Consider the following 19160-nt stretch of genomic DNA (forward strand, 5'->3'; position numbering starts at 1 on the left):
AATGACAAAAAGTAGAGGACTCAGCACCGATCCTTGTGGCACTCCACTAGTCACAGGCCTCCAGTCTGAAAAACAACCCTCCACCCCGATTCTCTGTCTTCTGCCTTTGAGCCAGTTCTGTATCCAAATGGCTAGTTCTCCCTGTATTCCATGAGATCTAACCTTGCTAATCAGTCTCCCACGGGGAACCTTGTCGAAAACCTTAATGAAGTCCATATAGATCACATCTACTGCTCTGCCCTCATCAATCGTCTTTGTTACTTCTTCAAAAAACTCAATCAAGTTTGTGAGACATGATTTCCCACGCACAAAGCCATGTTGACTATCCTGAATCTGTCCTTGTCTTTCCAAATACATGTACATCCTGTCCCTCAGGATTCCCTCCAATTACTTGCCCACCACAGAGGTCAGGCTCACTGGTCTATAGTTCCCTGGCTTGTTTTTACCACCCTTCTTAAACAGTGGCACCACGTTTGCCAACCTCCACTCACCAGTGACTATCGATGATACAAATATCTCAGCAAGAGGCCCAGCAATCACTTCTCTAGCTTCCCAGAGTTCTCGGGTACACCTGAACAGGTCCTGGGGATTTATCCATTTTTACCCGTTTCAAGACATCCAGCACTTCCTCCTCTGTAATCTGGACTTTTTGCAAGATGACACCATCTATTTCCCTACAGTCTATATCTTCCATATCCTTTTCCACGGTAAATACTGATGCAAAATATTCATTTAGTATCTCCCCCATTTTCTGTGGCTCCACACAAAGGCTGCCTTGCTTATCTTTGAGGGGGCCCTATTCTCTCCCTAGTTACCCTTTTGTCCTTAATATATTTGTAAAAACCCTTTGGATTCTCCTTAATTCTAGTTGCTAAAGCTATATCATGTCCCCGTTTTGCCCTCCTGATTTCCCTCTTAAGTATACTCCTACTGCCTTTATACTCTAAGGATTCACTCGATCTATCCTGTCTGTACCTGACATATGCTTCCTTCTTAACCCTCAATTTCTTTAGTCATCCTGCATTCCCTATACCTACCAGCCTTCCCTTTCACCCTGACAGGAATATACTTTCTCTGGATTCTCGTTATCTCATTTCTGAAGGCTTCCCATTTTCCAGCCATCCCTTTACCTGTGAACATCTGCCTCGAATCAGCTTTTAAAAGTTCTTGCTTAATACTGTCAAAATTGGCCTTTCTCCAATTTAGAACTTCAACTTTTAGATCTGGTCTATCCTTTTCCTTCACTATTTCAAAACTAATAGAATTATGGTCGCTGGCCTTAAAGTGCTTCCTCACTGACACCTCAGTCACCTGCCCTGCCTTATTTCCCAAGAGTAGGTCAAGTTTTGCACCTTCTCTAGTAGGTACATCCACATACTGAATCAGAAAATTGTCTTGTACGCACTTAAGAAATTCCTCTCCATCTAAGCCTTCAACACTATGGCAGTCTCAGTCGATGTTTGGAAAGTTAAAATCCCCTACCATAACTACCCTATTATTCTTACAGATAGTGGAGATCTCCTTACAAGTTTGTTTCTCAATTTCCCTCTGACTATTGGGGGGTCTATAATACAATCCCTATAAGGTGATCATCCCTTTCCTATTTCTCAGTTCCACCCAAATAACTTCCCTGGATGTATTTCCTGGAATATCCTCCCTCACTCAGCACAGCTGTAATGCTATCCCTTATCAAAAAGGCCACTCCCCCTCCTCTCTTGCCTCCCTTTCAATCCTTCCTGTAGCATTTGTATCCTGGAACATTTAAGCTGCCAGTCCTGCCTATTCCGTAATTGCTGTGATACCCCAGTCCAGTGTTCCTAACCATGCCCCGAGTTCATCTGCCTTCCCTGTCAGACCCTTTGCATTGAAATAAATGCAGTTTAGATTAGACTTACAGTGTGGAAACAGGCCCTTCGGCCCAACAAGTCCACACCGACCCGCCGAAGCACAGCCCATCCATTCCCCTACATTTACCCCTTACCTAACACTAGGGGCAATTTAGATGGCCAATTCACCTGACCCTGCACATCTTTTGGACTGTGGGAGGAAACTGGAGCACCCGGAGGAAACCCACGCAGACATGGGGAGAACGTGCAAACTCCACACAGTCAGTTGCCTGAGGCGGGAACTGAACCCAGGTCTCTGACGCTGTGAGGCAGCAGTGCTAACCACTGTGCCACCGTGTTAGTCCTACCTTGTCCCTGCCTGTTTGACTCATTTCTGTTCTCAGCTGTAGCCGTCTCAGATCATTCTCTTTCCTCACTATCTCCCTGGGTCCCACCTCTCCCCCCCAACCCACCCCAACCCACCCCACCAACTTACTAGTTTAAATCCTCCCAAGCAGTTCTGGCAAATTTCCCTGCCGTTATATCAGTCCCTTTCCAGTTTAGGTGCAATCCATCCTTCTTGTACAAGTCACTTCTACCCCAAAAGAGATTCCAATAATCCAAAAATGTGAATCCTTCTCCCATACACCAGCTCCTCAGCCATGCATTCATCTGCGCTATCCTCCTATTCCTGCCCTCACTAGCTCGTAGCACTGGGAGCAATCCAGATATTACTACCCTTGAGGACCTTTTTAAATTTCTGCCTAACTCTCCCTTCAGAGTCTCAACCTTTTCCCTTCCAATGTCGTTGGTTCCAATGTGGACAATGACATCCTGCTGGCCCCTCTCCCCCGAGAGAACATTCTGCACCCTCTCTGAGACATCCTTGATTCTGGCACCAGGGAAACAACACACCATTCTGCTTTTTCTCTGCTGGCCACAGAAACGTCTGTCTGTACCTCTGACTACAGAATCCCTGAACACAATTGATCTCTTGGAAGCCGACATACCCCTCGTTGCATTAGAGCCAGTCTCAATACCAGAAATTTGGCTGTTCGTGCTACATTCCCCTGAGAATCCATCATCCCCTACATTTTCCAAAACAGCATACCTGTGTGAAATGGGTATATCCACAAAAGACTCCTGCCCTAGGAGCCGACCTCTCTCGCCCTTCCTGGAGTTAACCCATCTATGTGACTGTATCTGAGACATTCCCCCCCCCCCCCCCTTCCTATCGCTGCCATCCATCACGTACTGTTGCTGTTGCAAATTCCTCATCGCTTCTATAGAGGTTTACAAAATTGAGGGACATGGATAGGGTAAGTAGGCAAAGTCTTTTCCCTGAGGTCGGGGAGTCCAGAACTAGAGGGCGTAGGTTTAGGGTGAGAGGGGAAAGATATAAAAGAGACCTAAGGGGCAACTTTTTCACGCAGAGGGTGGTATGTGGATGGAATGAGCTGCCAGAGGATGTGGCGGAGGCTGGTACAATTGCAACGTTAGAGGCATTTGGATGGGTATATGAATAGGAAAGGTTTTAAGGGATATGGGCCGGTTGCTGGCAGGTGGGACTTGATTGGGTTGGGAATTGTGGTTGGCATGGACGGGTTGGACCAAAGAGTCTATTCCCATTCAAAGTTTGTGAGATTTGTAGCTCGGGTGCTTGTTGTTGTGGTTCTGTTCGCCGAGCTGGGAATTTGTGTTGCAGACGGTTTGTCCCCTGTCTAGGTGACATCCTCAGTGCTTGGGAACCTCCTGTGAAGCGCTGAATCTGTGGATGAGTGCCATGCCTCTAGGAATTCCCTGGCTGTTCTGTTTGGCTTGTCCTATCATAGTAGTGTTCATCGAATTCATGTTGCTTGTCATCTGCTTGTGACACACGCAGATTCAATCAACAAGCACATCGATCTGGACCCAATATACCGGCCACTGCAACGGACAGCTGGAACTGACAACCGGAAGCGACAGATTCAAACCACTACAAATGCCAGAGGAAAGATCACAGGAGGCTCCCAAGCACTGAGGATGTCACCTAGACGGGACGAAACGTCTGCAACACAAATTCCCAGCTCGGCAAACAGAACCACAACGGTCTATTTCCATGCTGTACATCTCTATGACTCTATGACCCTGGTGGAACCTGGGCTTCAATGAACAGGTTATTGTTGAGCAGGTGCTGCTTGATAGCACTGCTGATGTCACCTTTGTCACTTTACTGATGATCAAGTGTAGATTTGGTGGTAATTGGCCAGGTTGGATTTGTCCTGCTTTTTGTACAGGATATACCTGGACAATTTTTCACGTTGTTGGATAGAGGCCAGTGTTGCAGCTGTACTGGAAAAGTTTGGCTAAGGGAGCAGCAAGTTCTGAAACACAGGTTTTCAATACTATTACCAGAACGTTATCAGAACTCAGCAGTATCCAGTGCCTCCAAACACTTCATGGAATGAATTAAATTGACTGAACACTGATTTCTGTGATGCTAGGGACCCCACACTGGAGGAAGCCAAGATGGATCCACTAACACTTCTGGCTGAGGATTGCAGCAAATGCTTCAGCCTTACCTTTTGCACCCATGTGTTGGGCTCTTCCATCACTGAGGATGGGGATATTTGTGAAGCCTCCTCCAGTGAGGTGTTTAATTGTCCCCCACCATTCATGGCTGGATGTGGCAGGACTGCAGAGCTTAGATCAGATCTGTTGGTTGTGGAATCACTTAGCTCTATTAATTCCTGCTTTTGCTGCTTGGTGCGCAAATTGTCCTGTTTGATAACTTTACCAGGTTAAAACTTCATTTTTATACATGCCTGGTGCTGCTCCTGGCATGCATGTTCTCTCCATTGAATCAGGGTTAATCCCTTGGCATGCTTTTATTCCTGATGAAGGGTTTTTGCCCAAAACGTCGATTTCGCTGCTCGTTGGATGCTGCCTGAACTGCTGTGCTCTTCCAGCACCACTAATCCAGTATGATGGTAATGGTTGAGTGGGAATATGTTGGGTCATGAGGTTGCAGATTGTGTTGTAGTACAATTCTCTGCTGCTGTTGATGGCCTGTAGCGCCTCATAGATACCTAGTCTTGAGTTACTAGGTTGTTTGATGTCTGTTCCATTTATCACAATGACAGTGCCACACAACATGGAGGAGGGTATTCTCAATGTGAAGGTGGCACTTTGTTTCCAAAAGGACTGTAAGGTGGTTCCTCTTGCTAAAACTGACTTGGACAGATGCATTTGCAGCCAGCAGATTGTAAGGATGAGGTCAAGTATGCTTTTCTCTGTCCATCTGCTGCAGACCCAGCGTGGCAGCTATCGCCTTTAGGACATCGCCAGCTCAGTCAGTAATGCTGTTGCTGAGCCACTTTGGGTGGGGGATTTCAAATCTACCAAACCACACCAGAGTACATTTCATACCTTTGCCAACCTGTTATTTAATCGCATGTGAATACTGGGGGCCAGTTGTGATGCAAAGTAACACCAACAGCAAGGGTTCATTTCCCACGCTGGTTGAGGTTGCTTTGAATGAGTCTTGCTCAACCTCATTCCTCAGCTGAGATGTGGTGAGCCTCTGGTTAAACCACCACCAATCATCTTTCTCTAATGAGAGAGCGGCCCTATGGTCTATTCAGATGATGGTGACTTTTTTAGTCGAACTGTTTAAGTGCTCTTATTACCAATTTCAATGTTGTAGCTTAAGAGCTGAAAACATAAACAGTTAGGAAGACAAATTTCCAGAGCATTCAAAATATCTCTGCAACCTTGGAAAAATTACTTCTTTCTGTTGACCAACAAATCTCACTTTTCTATAATCACCCTCTTCATAAACCTGTCCTGTGTGTTTGTTTGAACTGAGATGGAATGTGATTTATAGAAGCAAATTACAATGTGGAAATGTTTCCCATCTTGGTTTTCAATGGCAGCAATGGAAAATTTGTCAGTTTGGATTGTTGTTCTGTCACATTGAATTGACTGGAAGATAATTTTAATGCTTAAGCCATTCTAACACTTCAGCAGTAACCAAGAACTTATCACGTGATTTCTGAGATTCAATGCTTGCAAGATAATATCCACACTTGACAAGCATTCAAACTCATCTGCTTTTCTTTTAGTTGTTATTGTGTGTAACAATTTTTTAACTAATTCATTATTTGGAGCATTGACTTATGCTGGAATTATCTCAGAGACATGCCACTTATTAGTAACTCCTTAACATTACCATTAGTGGGGCCATACCATGACTTATAGCCCAAGCTGTAGAATTTCTTTGGGCCTACTCTCTTTCCTCCATTCAGATTCCAGTATCACAGTGTATTTTCAAATTTTGTTTCACAATGCTGTGAGATGCCTTGGGACTTTTTTCCTATATTGAGTGTGCTATTTTAATAGAATTAGAATTAGAACAGAACAGCACCGTACAGGCCCTTTTGGCCCATAATGTTGTGCTGAGCATTTATCCTAACCTACACAACCTTCAATTTACTGCCATCCATATGTTTATCCAGCAGTCACTTAAATGTCCCTAATCTATCTGACTCTATTACCACTGCTGGCAGTGCATTCCACACACCCACCACTTTCTGTGTAAAGAACCTATCTCTAACATCTCCCCTCCAATCAGCATAAAATATGACTCCTCGTGACAGCCATTTCTGCCTAGGGAAAAAGTCTCTGGCTATCTACTCTGCCTCTCATTACCTTGTATACCTTTATCAAGTCACCACACTTCCTCCTCCTCCTCCAGTGTGAAAAGCCCTTGCTCACTCAACCTCTCCTCATAAGACATGCCCTCCAATCCTGCCAGCATCCTGGTAAACCTTCTCTGTACCATCTCTAAAGCATTCTAGTTTAGTTGCAGCAAATTAGCCTGCTTCAGCTGACTGAGGGCAACTGCCCTTCAGAAGTTACAGCTAGTTTATTTTTTCGTAAAAGTTCTCTCCCTGCACATGGGATAACACTTATGGGGAGGTGGTGAGGTACTACTGGTTATGTCACTAAACCAACCATTCAGATCTCCGGGCAAATGATCTTGGGGCATGGGTTCGAATCTCATCAAGGCAGGTTATGAAATTTGAATTCAGTAAAATCTGGAATAAAGTGTGCCTAATGGTGACCATTGTGGATTGTTTTTTTTTAAAAAAAATCAACTAATTCATTACTATCCTTCAGGTATATCTTTTCCTAGTATGCCTATTTAACGCTCCCTGCACTGTACGGTTGACTCTATTTCTCATTGTTAATCTCCATGACGACATTAATTTTGTGGTGTTGCCCACATCACAAGAACCTAAATAAATCACTTGTTTTATAAACCCGACAGATTGGGCTGGGGGTGCCAACTGGAAAAGAAGCCTCTAACAATTAAGCATTCGAACGCATGATAGTGCATATACCATCTATTTGATAATGTCATTATTCGTCTTGGCGATTTGTCACCTTCGTGGATATATACTGGCTGTCAGCTTCTACTGTGACACTAGGCGGCAGCAAAACAGCGTTAATCTGTTTCGTTAAGTGGAGTTGTTGCTCGTGAAAGATTTTAACATATCCTCTCAAAACGCAATCCCCAGAATAATATGCCCTCACTGATTTTTCATGATAACACGGTACCTCATACTGCTACCTTAATAAGAGCTTCTTTCTGCTGCCTGACAGCAAGCAAGGAACACACAAAAATCAGTTACCAAGAAAAACTGTTACTTCGATGTGAGGATAACATTTTGAGTTAATGCAGTATTTCTGATGACCAGTTCATGACGTGAACGATTAGCTCTGTTTCTGTTTCTCCACAGAACCTGCTGAATGTTTCAAAAAAAATGTTTGATCTATTTTTAGTTTATTTCCCTTTCAAGTTGCAATTGTATGGTGATGATTGGTAGAGGGCGCTGGACACTATCTATGAAGAACTCCACTATCACCTGATGAAGGAGCGTCGCTCCGAAAGCTAGTGCTTCCAATTAAACCTGGTGTTGTGTGATTTTTAACTATGAAGAACAAATTAAACTGTACATGATACTTTTTGAACCAATGCTTTGTCACCCCTGTCTTACACACGCACCTTTCTAACTGTTTTAGTCTCCTTTGTTTCATTCCTGATGAAGGGCTTTTGCCCGAAGCGTCGATTCTCCTGCTCATTGGATGCTGCCTGACCTGCTGTGCTTTCCCAGCACCACACTCTCGACTTTGTCTCGAAGAAAGCTTAAAATCAGTTTGCAAAGTTTACTTATTTTTCTAGAGTACTTCGTTTCTTTCAAGTATGACAACGAGCAGATTTTTATGCGAAAGAAGTGTTCAACTTGTCTGTTTAAATGTACCTTTTCTGCAAAATAAATTAATTCGTTTCAGCACGTTACGTGGCTTCAAGATCCAGCATATCATTCACTGAACTAATACCATCAAATCAATGGATATAGGATGCAGTGCAGGAGAACAGAACCAGGAGCAGGGAATCGGGCATACCTGAAAATGAAGTGTCAGCGTGCTGAAGCTACAGCACAGGATTACCTGTACATCAAACAGTGTAAACAGCAAGTGAGAGCTTGAGCTACCTCATTACCAACAGGAGAGATCAAAGCTGTACACTTCTGCTATAATGACGATAGTGAACAAAAACGGGAAGAATTTCCACAAATATCCTGATCCTCATTAATGGAGGAGCCCTGAACATTGTGGCCAAGATAAGGCTGAAGCATTTGCAACCATCTTCAACGCAGACGCAGTAATGCATCAGAATATAGACCATAAGATATAGGGGAATAATGAGGCAATTTGGCCTATCAAATCTGCTAAAATCATGTTTGGTATGTTGCTCAAACTCATTCTCCTCACCAGTTTAAAAACCTATCTATCTTTGTTTTTAAATACACTCAAAGACTTGCCCTCTGTCACAATGAGTCCAGGATTAACCACCCTCTGGCTGAAGAAATTCCTCCCCACCTCAGTTCTAAAGGGTCATCCCTTCACTCTGAGGCTGTGCCTGTGAGTCCCACTCTCTCATGCTAGCAAGTGTTGGGACCCCTGCTGTTTGTTTTATATATTAATGATTTGGACTTTAATGTGAGGGGCACAATTGGGAAATTTGCAGATGACAAAATTTAGCCATGTATTGGATTGTGTAGAGGATTGCTCCAGATGATATAATTGGATTGGTGGAGTGGCAGGAAAGCGGCAGATGGAGTTTAACTCTGATGAGTGTGAGGTAATGCATTAGGGAAGTCAACAGTAAAACGAATGCACAATGAACAGGAATATACTGATGGGGCAGATGAAGTAAGAGATCTGGGGTGTAAGTGCACAGGTCCCTAAAGGTAGCCATACAGGTAGGTAAGGTTGTAAACAAGGGATATGGAATGTTATCCTTTATTGGCAGAGTGGTAGAATATAAAAGTGGGGATATAATGATGAACTGTATAATATATTGGTGAGGCTGCAATTGGAGTATTGTGTACAGTTCTAGTCATTACATTACAGAAAGAACATAATAGCTCTGGAGAGTGTGAGGAGAAGATGTATTAGAATATTGTCATGGGGATGGAGAATTGTGGCTATGAGGTGAGATTGGAGAGTTTCCTAAGGCTTGGGTGGTGACATGATTGAGATTTTAAAAAAAATATGAGGGGTAGAGATAGAGTAGACAGGTGGAACCTGTTTCCCATGGCAAAGAATTCAAAAACCAGGGGGTTATAGATTTAAGTTAAGTGGCAGAAGGATTAAAAGGCACACAAGGGAAAAATCTATTTACAGAGGGTGGTGGCTGCCTGGAATTCACTGCCTGAGTTGATAGTGGAAGCAGAGACCCTGAACTCTTTTTAAAAGTACATGGATCTGCACCTTAAGTTCAGTAAGTTGCAGGGCCAAGGGCTGTGTGCAAGAAGATGGGATTAGAAAGGGCATCTGGGTGTCTTTGGGTCTGCATGAACAAGATGAGGTGTATGGTCCCTTCTGTGCTAAATCATTTCTATGGTTCTTTGGAAACATCTCCGTGTCCACTCTCTCTCCAGATCTCTTCGTATTCAGTAAGTTTCAATCAGATCCTCCCTCATTCTTCTAAACTTCAGACCCAGAGTCCTTAACCACTCCTCATGCCACAAGCCCTTCACACCCTGGATCTTTCTCTTCTCCACCCCTCCAATGCTAGCACATCCTTCTTTTGGATACAGGTTCCAAAACTGCTCATAATATTCCAAATATGGTCAAACCAGAATCTTATACAGCCTCAGCAGTATATCTCTGTTCTTTATTCATTGCAAGAGGGCAAGAATATCTAATATTGCATTTGCGCTCCTAACCAACTGCAACTGTATCTTTAAGAGAATCCTGAACTGGGGACTCTCAAGTGCCTTTGTGCTTTAAATTTCTGAAGATTTTCCCCATTTAGAAAATAGTCTATATCTCTATTATTCCTATCAAAATACATAACCTCTCACTTTCCCACATTGTATTTCAATTGTTACTTCTTTGCCCACTCTCAGCCTGTCCGAGTCCTTTTACAGTCTTCCCGCTTCCCCAATACTACCTGTCCCTTCATCTGTCTTTGTGTCATCAGCAAACATAGCAACGATTCCTCGATTTCTTCACCCAGATCGCTAAGGTATAATATGAATAGTTGTCCCAAAACTGACCCCTGTGGAACTCCACTAGTCACAGACTGCCATCCTGAAAAAGACCCTGTTATCCCTACTTTCTGCCAGTCAGCCAATCCTCTATCCATGCCATACCTTGTCCCTAACACCATAGGCTCGTAACTTATTTAGCAACTTCACTATCCATCTCCGCTTACTCTGAAGTACCCAGCATCACAGATGACAGTTTTCAGCTCAATTCACTCAAGTGATATAAAGAAACATTTGAAAGCACTGGGTACGGTCAATGTTATGGGTCCTGACAATGTTCTGCAGTAGTATTGAAGACATTTTTCTCTAGAACTAGCTATATTCCTATCCAAACTATCCTAGCATAGCTATAACACTGGCATCTACTGACAGTGTGGACATTACTCAGGTAAGTCCATTTATAAAGAGTAGGGTGATTTCAGCCAACTACCATCCCATCAATTTAGTTTTCTTCATTTTTGACACTTCACTAGGTGCTATCAAATTGGTACGCACAGAGCAATAACGGCTTGTTGACCGTCAGTTTGTGTTTTTCTGCCAAGGTTACTCAGCTTTTGGTTCCAGCCTTGGTCCAAATATGGACAAAAAGACTAGCAGTGAGGAGAAAGTGATTGCGTTTGACATCAAGGCTGCATTTGACAGAGTGCAGCATCAGGGAGCCCTAATGAGAGTGGAGTCTTTGATGATTGGCATCACTGCTAACACATAAGAAGGTGGTTATGGTTCTGGGCCCAGGTCAGATGTGATTACATCAGGACTCAATAACTGGTGCTCTAAATGACTTGCCATGCTGGAGCTGGGGTTGGAGCTACTGTTTTGGGGGTGGTTAACTAGATCCAATCATTACACATCTACTGGAAATCAGATCTGACCCTGCAAGCTCCTGAGTGGAGCCTCCAAAATCTGTGATTTTGATCCATATCCCTGGTAATCTTTGGAGGTTAACCACCACAATGTGTCACTGCAGGGGTTCCTCGGGACAGATATTTCCTATCAACTTGTTCAGAGTTTCGATTATATACCTCTGAGCTGGTGGGACTTGAACCCAGGCATCCTGGCCCAAGTCTGTGAGCCCAGTCATCTTCAGTCACTTCATCCATGACCTTCCCTCTATCATAGGTGAGAGGTGGGGATGTTCACTGCCAGCTGTCAATTTCAGTGCCATTTTGTGATTTAGCTATTTTTAGTTGTCCATGTCCAAATGCAGCAAGACTTGGGCAACTTCTAGGCTTGAGATGATAAGTGACTCATAAAAGTCATCCACACAAGGCAAGAATCATCTCTGAAAAGAGAATCTAATCATTTCCCGAACATGCTGTAGGTTACTATTGACTAAAAATTGAACTGGACATGCTATATACATCCAATAGCGAGATAGGAAGGGCAGAGGCTGGGAATTGCGTGGTGTCTCACCACCTGACTCCTCAAAGCCTGTCCACCATCAGCAAGGCACAAGTCAGGATAATTATAGAATACTTTCCACTTGAGTGGGATAAGTCAAGATTGGATTGACTGAATAAATCAGAATTCCTTTCTAGAATTTGTCATTGTTTTCAGCTCCTGTAAAAATTCCAAACTAATTTAGTGCATATCTTAGAAACATTAGAAATCTATTTAGCCCCTCGTGGGAATTTCCATTTTCACATGATAAAATCATAGAAACACTCAGCAGCTTGGTCAGGTCATATCTGCAGGGAACATTGCTGAGTTAAGATTTCAAGTGTAGACGCTTTGTCAAAATGAGATCCGATGAAACATTCAGGCCTAAGGAAAATTTAACTTGTACACTTTTTCCACAGCTACTTCAGACTTACAGAACACTTGCTGTATTTGTTGTTTATATTCTGAAGGAAGCGATTGTCAACATAGAAATTTTATCATAGAATCTGAGAACTGGGGGAAATGGAAACTCCAATGAGGACCCTAGCAGGGTCAGTCTTGAGATCCAGTGTAGGTATATAATGAATGGATCTGCTTAATCACTGAAGTACAAACTCAAGCACCGTGTGCTCAAAACCTGATTGAGAAGTAGTTCAAACAACTATTGTAGAAATGTGCATCAAAACTCCAGTGTCGCACCTTGAGATAGCCTTTCAATCCAAGTCCTGTACGGGATGAAGAAGTTGTAGAGGACTGAAGAAGATGGATAGAAGAAGAGTCACCCTGGGCCAATCTTGAAAACTTTGGCCTGGTTAGTTGCTGAATATCTGGAATGAGGTCCCATTCCCTCACCACCTCATTGTAGAATGGGATGGGGAGAAGTGGGAGAAAGGTATTAGAGGGAAAAGAAATTAAGGGAAAGGAAGGAAAACAAAAGGAGATTTGAATTACCCAAATTACACATGCAAGTTAATTGGTTTTGATATATTGTGTGTGCACGAGAAGGTTCCAACTGCTGCTAACTACAGATTGACTGTTAAACTGCTGTTGACCTAGAGAGCAGACAATAGGCTTTTGTGGGTTTGATGGTTCGATTCCTCAGTTTTGTGCAGTGTCGAGTGTTGGATACAGTTGTTTTACGTTCCAATGCCCTTTGGCAAAGGTGAAACCCTGTAACTTGATGATATGACTACACCAGAATTTAATTAGTTTGAAGAATGTGTTCCAGTCGACATGAGCAGCTACAAAAGCAATGACCTTCAGGGAGGAATATTCAACTCCACATTATTGACGTTGTCCTTTAAGACAATCAACAAGGCTACTGCAATTGTGCAGTTCTCTCTCTTATGTTCAGTGTCTCCTATGGTCTAACAATATAAAATATTGAAGGAGTTGGTTATGTTTATCATGGAAATTTTCAAGAGTAATTTCATAGAATTGTCTAACCTTACTTTGTTACTGGCTAAAGATTGGCACCGGAATACAATGTTTTTAGATTGATAAATTTCTAAATACTAATAAAGTACAGGCATAATGTGAGAAAAGGGTGTAGAGGTGGATGATCTGCCATGATCATATTGAATAGTAGGTCATGCTTGATGGGCTGAATGGCCTACTCCTGCATCTATGTTCCTATGCATTAATGAATCATTAATAGAACATCACAAATAACCTTACTATATTAGATTACAATTTCAGTCATAAAAGAACATCAATGTAATTTTCCCATTATTGTTGCCTTGTCTCCATAGGGGTCCATTCACACGTGAATAGGGATGTTAAGAGTTCATACTTCAGGTAATGGACTTGAATTTCTCAATGACCAGGAAATCCAGAACCAGGAGTTACAGAATTCACAATTATTATTACACAGAAGGTAGCCATTCAGCACAACATGCCTATACCAGTTCCATTAGCCAGTGCCAATCTACTGCCTTATCCCTTCATCTCTGCTATATCATTACTAATGAAATAATCATCATTACCATCTTGAATGCTTCAATTGGACCTGTGTTTTTCAGGCATACCCAAACTAATTGCTGTGTGAACAAGGTTTTTTTCTCACATCCCCTTTGTTTTGTTTGCATGTAACTTGACTGTTTAAGGACAGGATTGGCCCATTTAGGACTGAGATGAAGAGAAATGTCTTCACTCAGAGTGATGAGCCTGTGGAATTCTCTGCCATAGAAAGTGATTGAGGCAAAACATTGAATGGTTTCAAAAAGGAGTTAGATATAGTTCTTAGGGGCAAAGGGATAAGTCCTTAAGAAATAGGGGCAGGAGTAGGAGACTGCTCCACCATTCAATAGGATCATGGCTCAGCTAATATTCTTCACGTCTACTTTCCTGTCCTTTCCCTGTAACCCTCGATTCCCCTACTGTCAAAACTCTCCCAGTCTTAAATATACACAAGGACTGATACATCTACATCAATATAGCTCAGTAAGGGCTGCCATGTTCTATAAAACAATTCAGTTTTCTGGTGCACCACATTCGTAAGGAAGTCCAGGGGAATATGTTCCATAACTATCCTATGCCAGTTTAAGAGTCTTGGGGGACTTTCCGATATCCAGCTCACTAAAATGTTTTTCCTCACACAAAAAGAGAGGATAGTAAACAATTTCTTCCCATGTACATCTAGAGTAGGAAAATGTGGAAAACCCAAAAGGAAAGTCACCGGATCCAACCAAATCTCAATTCCCAGGATCTTTGCTAAGGCATTTGCTACACCATCCCAGTACCTGCGGATCATGTGACATGTCCACAAACAATGAGTGAGAGTACCGACTTTTATTTTGCAGTTAGGGCCCATTGGGGATGCTTCTATCTTAAACTTAGCAAGCCGTTCTGGCACCATGTGGGCCCTATGACTCAATTGAATAGCTTGAGTCCTATTACAAAGAGAGATCTTCCTAGCATTTTCCCAGATGTCCTCCCACATCTCTGAGGAGATTTTCAACCCTAATTCTTGAGTCCTGTTTTTATATAGTCGGCCATATTGTCTAGGGACTTAATCTAGCTGTGAGGATGATGTCTGTCGGTTCGGGGAACCCTGGGCGGAAGAATCCCATATAAATCCAGGTCTACTCACTATTGCTCCCACTGATGGGGAGCTGCAATGGGAGTGTGTTGAGTGTAATAACTGTATTGAATGTAAATTAAGCTATCTATTTATGTTTTTCTCTTTGTTAGCTATTTACCACACTGTAGCTTTAATATATAGAGCTTTTTTTAAAAATATATCCTCTTTTGCATGTTGGTAGTTTGTAGAGTAGATTAGTAGCTTGTTTTCTTTATTTATGTTGTTGCTATAACATTGTGAACATCGGAAGGATGTTGTGAAACTTGAAAGGGTTCAGAAAAGATTTACAAGGATGTTGCCAAGGATGGAGGGTTTGAGCTACTGGGAGAGGCTGAACAGGCTGGGGCTGTTTTCCCTGGAGCTTCGGAGGCTGAAGGGTGACCTCATAGTGGTTTATAAAATCATGAGGGGCATGGATAGGATAAATAGACAAAGACTTTTCCCTGGGTTGGGGGAGTCTAGAACTAGAGGGCATAGGTTTAGGGTGAGAGGGCAAAGATTTAAAAGAGACCTAAGGGGCAACGTTTTCACACAGAGGGTGGTACGTGTATGGAATGTGCTGCCAGAGAAAGTGGCAGAGGCTGGTACAATTGTAACATTTAAGAGGCATCTGGATGGGTATATGAATAGGAAGGGTTTGGAGGGATATGGGCCAAGTGCTGGCAAATGGGATTGGATTAGGTTGGGATACCTGGTTGGCATGGATAGGTTGGACTGAAGGGTCTGTTTCTAAGACAGAGATAAACAGGTTCTTAAATGGTAAGGGAATCGAGGGTTACTGAAAGAAGGCAGGAGAATGGGGTTGTGAAACATCAGCCATGATGGAGCATAATTAGGCCATTCAGCCCATTAAGTATGCTTCTAAGTCTTATGGTCTTATGCTCAAGAACATCTAGAAGTATTCCTTAGAATTATTCAGTAGATCTTCTGTGAAGTATCACTTTGCTTTTTTTATTCTTCCTGCTTAACAGGACATCTTTCATTTGCCCATATTAGACTGTATTTGCCAGATGTTTGCACACTCACTCAATGTATCTACATCCATCTGCAACCTCCTTAAGTCTTTACAACATATGTTCGTACCCCATCTTTGTGTCAGCTGTGAACATAGCTGCTGTGCCTTTGCTAGCTTCTTCAACGTCTTGCTAAGTTGTAAAAGATTGAAGCCCCAGCCTAGATCCCACCAAGCGGACAAAGACCATTTGTGCATACTCTGTTTTGTGTCAGCCAGCTAATCTTCTATCACTAATAATACATTACCTTCATTTCATAAGCTTTTATTTTCCAGACGTTAGATGTGGCACCTTATCAAATGCTTCAGGAAATCCAAGGGTAGGACATCAATGTATTATCTCCCATTATCCACAATGCAATTACTCCTTCAAAGAATTCCAATAAACGTGATTTCCTTTTGATGACTCTTCCTGATTATCTTCAGTTTTTCTAAGTGTTCAACCATAATCTCTGTAATTAATTCTAACATCCTCTCAGTGATGGATGTCAAGCTAACTGGCCTATAGTTTTCTGCTTCCAACCTCCTTGAATTGACAGGTTATATTTGCTATTTTCTAATCTATTGGAATCATTCCTGAATTGAGGGAATTCTGGAGAGTGAAAACAAAAGCACATGCTAGGTAAATACTCTTAAGACCCTGGGATGAAGTCCTCCTGAATTTTCATCTGACTCTCCTCCATTTTGCAGCAATTCTCAAAAATCATGGCTGCAGTGGGCAAATTCATTCACAGAAGTCCATAAGTTGTCCAGGAATTGTTAAATATTCATGAGGTGACTGAGTGGACAACAATTGCTCCCGTAAGTAGATTGAAAGGAAATGGCAATGCACCTCTCACCAATCACAGGTTAACTCCCAGTTTGTTGTTGGCTCTGTACATGAAGGTCAGCCTATGATTGGAGCTGCAATCAGCAAGGTCAGAGGTAGCCAGGCATGCTGAGAGGGGGCACAGAGGTGTGGACAGGATACTGGTGTGCCAGTTGAGGGCAGTGAGGACTGGATGGGGACTGAGGATGAGGTTGATGTAGTGAGGCTGAGGATGGAGATTGGCGAGGCTGGTGGCTGAGGCTAGCAGAGTGAGATTAGCATCACTCAGGACCAGGAAGTGAGGTTGGGTGGAAAGTAAGACTGCAAAGTGCAGAGAAGCGAAGTGGGAAGAGGAGATACAAAGCGGGTAAACATGCAAATGGATGTTGTACAAGTTAATTGTTCTGAAAGAATTAATATTGAAGTTGCTTCATGTCCACTCAATCTGATGATGTTGCACACAGTCTACTTTGGCCTTTGTATGAAGCAGTTAAACTCTGTACAGCTCCCAAGTGTTATTAGTAATTATGCCTGACTAGTAATATAAAGTGTGTACTTATTGCAATCAAGCAATAAACCAACTTGTTGATTACAATAAATTTAGACATTTCTGGGTAGACTCACCAGTGGTTTATCCTCTGTCACTGAAAATTAGATGGGGCCCTAGACAAAGTATAGACAAAGAAGCATTAGTGACAGCAAACTATGTCAGCTGCCTTACAGCGCCAGAGACCTGGGTTCAATTCCCACCCAGGCAACTGTCTGTGTGGAGTTTGCACATTTTCCCCGTGTCTGCGAGAATTTCCTCCGGGTGCTCCAGTTTCCTCCCATAGTCCAAAGATGTGCAGGTTAGGTGAATTGGCCATGCTAAATTGGCCGTAGTGTTAGGTGAAGGGGTAAATGTGGGGGAATGGGTCTGGGTGGGTTGCTCTTCGGAGGGTCGGTGTGGACTTGTTGGGCCGAAGGGCCTGTTTCCAGACTGTAAGTAATCTAAACTAATCTTAAAAAAAACAGCCTTACCCTGTGCCACGCACTGACAGAAGTGGCAAATACTATGAGGTGCAAGCTGTGGCAATCATGGCAAATACCACAAGAGGAGCTTCAAAGGTGGGGGTCAGGACATGCTAAAGAGGAAGGGGTCAGAAAAGGGAGAGAGAGTGTCTGCAAAGGGAATAAGGCAAAAATGTTCACCTGAATGAGAACAGGAAAAATAAGGTAATTCTCAAGGAATACTTGAAAATTAATGTGGAGTCTCTAGATTAAAGCTGCAGAACTTCAGAAGCTACTATATATGGAGAAATGAAATGGAGGCAGTTGTAATGAACATGTCAAATTTATAATTCAATATTGAACACTTTTATTCCATAAAATGTTGCATTTCTGCATTATCATCTCAAAGATTCTTCCATGCAGTGACTTACCTGAGGCACAATGACTGTGCTGGAGACAAAACATGCCATTTAGCTTTGAACTGAGTCTGCGGAGAGAGTATTGCAGTGATGGCTTTGGTCATTAAAGATGGGTATTAAAGATCACATTATCGATCACATGGTGATATTTGAAATTGAGATGGGTTGAATGAGCTTATGGCTTGGTCAATACATCTACCTTAAGCAATGCATCAATACTAATGAAATGTTTCTAATGTAAGAAACTTTTCCAAATTGTTTCATGGGGGAATAATAAGACAAGATGGACTGAGCCAACAGTAGGCATTTAGGAGTTTGGGTTAAAGGCTGTGTAAAAAAAAAGATAGTTTAAGGAATGCCTTAAGGGAGAAGGAAAGTAAATGGAGAGCCAGAAAGTTTTGAAGGTGGAATACTAGAGGGTAGAAATTGATTGACTACCAACAGAGACTCTTAAAATTAATGTTTTGGACCAGGAACCAATGTGGATGAACAGCACAGGTGTCATGACTTGATGCCCAAATTTTGCACTCCAATACTAGAGTAAAGAAGAATGTTTGGATGTTTATGCAATCTCCCTGAAATGTTTGTACCCATGAATTATTTTAAGAACAAGATCACAAGAAATGGGAGGAGGAATAGATCATGTGACCTATCAAACCTGTTTACCACTCAGTGCAATCATGGATGATGTTGAGCTGATTCCCTTTGCAGACACTCTCTCCCTTTTCTGACCCCTTTCTCTTTTCCGTCAACCTCTCATATCCTTTGATTCCCTGATAGACCAAAACATCTGTCTATTACAGTTTTATATTCTTTATCTGATATTTTATATCCCAGGGTGTTGAAAGACGCACCTGTGAAGATAATGAGTGCATTGGTGATTACCTTCTAAAATTTTACTGATTCTGGAATGATTCCTGCCTATTGGAATCTTACCCCAACTATTTAAGAAAGTAGAGAGCAGGAAATTGGGGAACTACAGACTTGTTAGCCTTGTTAGAATTGGGATGAAGCTAGTATCTGTTATTTTTTTCTCCTTT

Source organism: Chiloscyllium punctatum, chromosome 1 (assembly GCF_047496795.1).
Source record: "Chiloscyllium punctatum isolate Juve2018m chromosome 1, sChiPun1.3, whole genome shotgun sequence".
Lineage (NCBI taxonomy): Eukaryota > Metazoa > Chordata > Chondrichthyes > Orectolobiformes > Hemiscylliidae > Chiloscyllium > Chiloscyllium punctatum.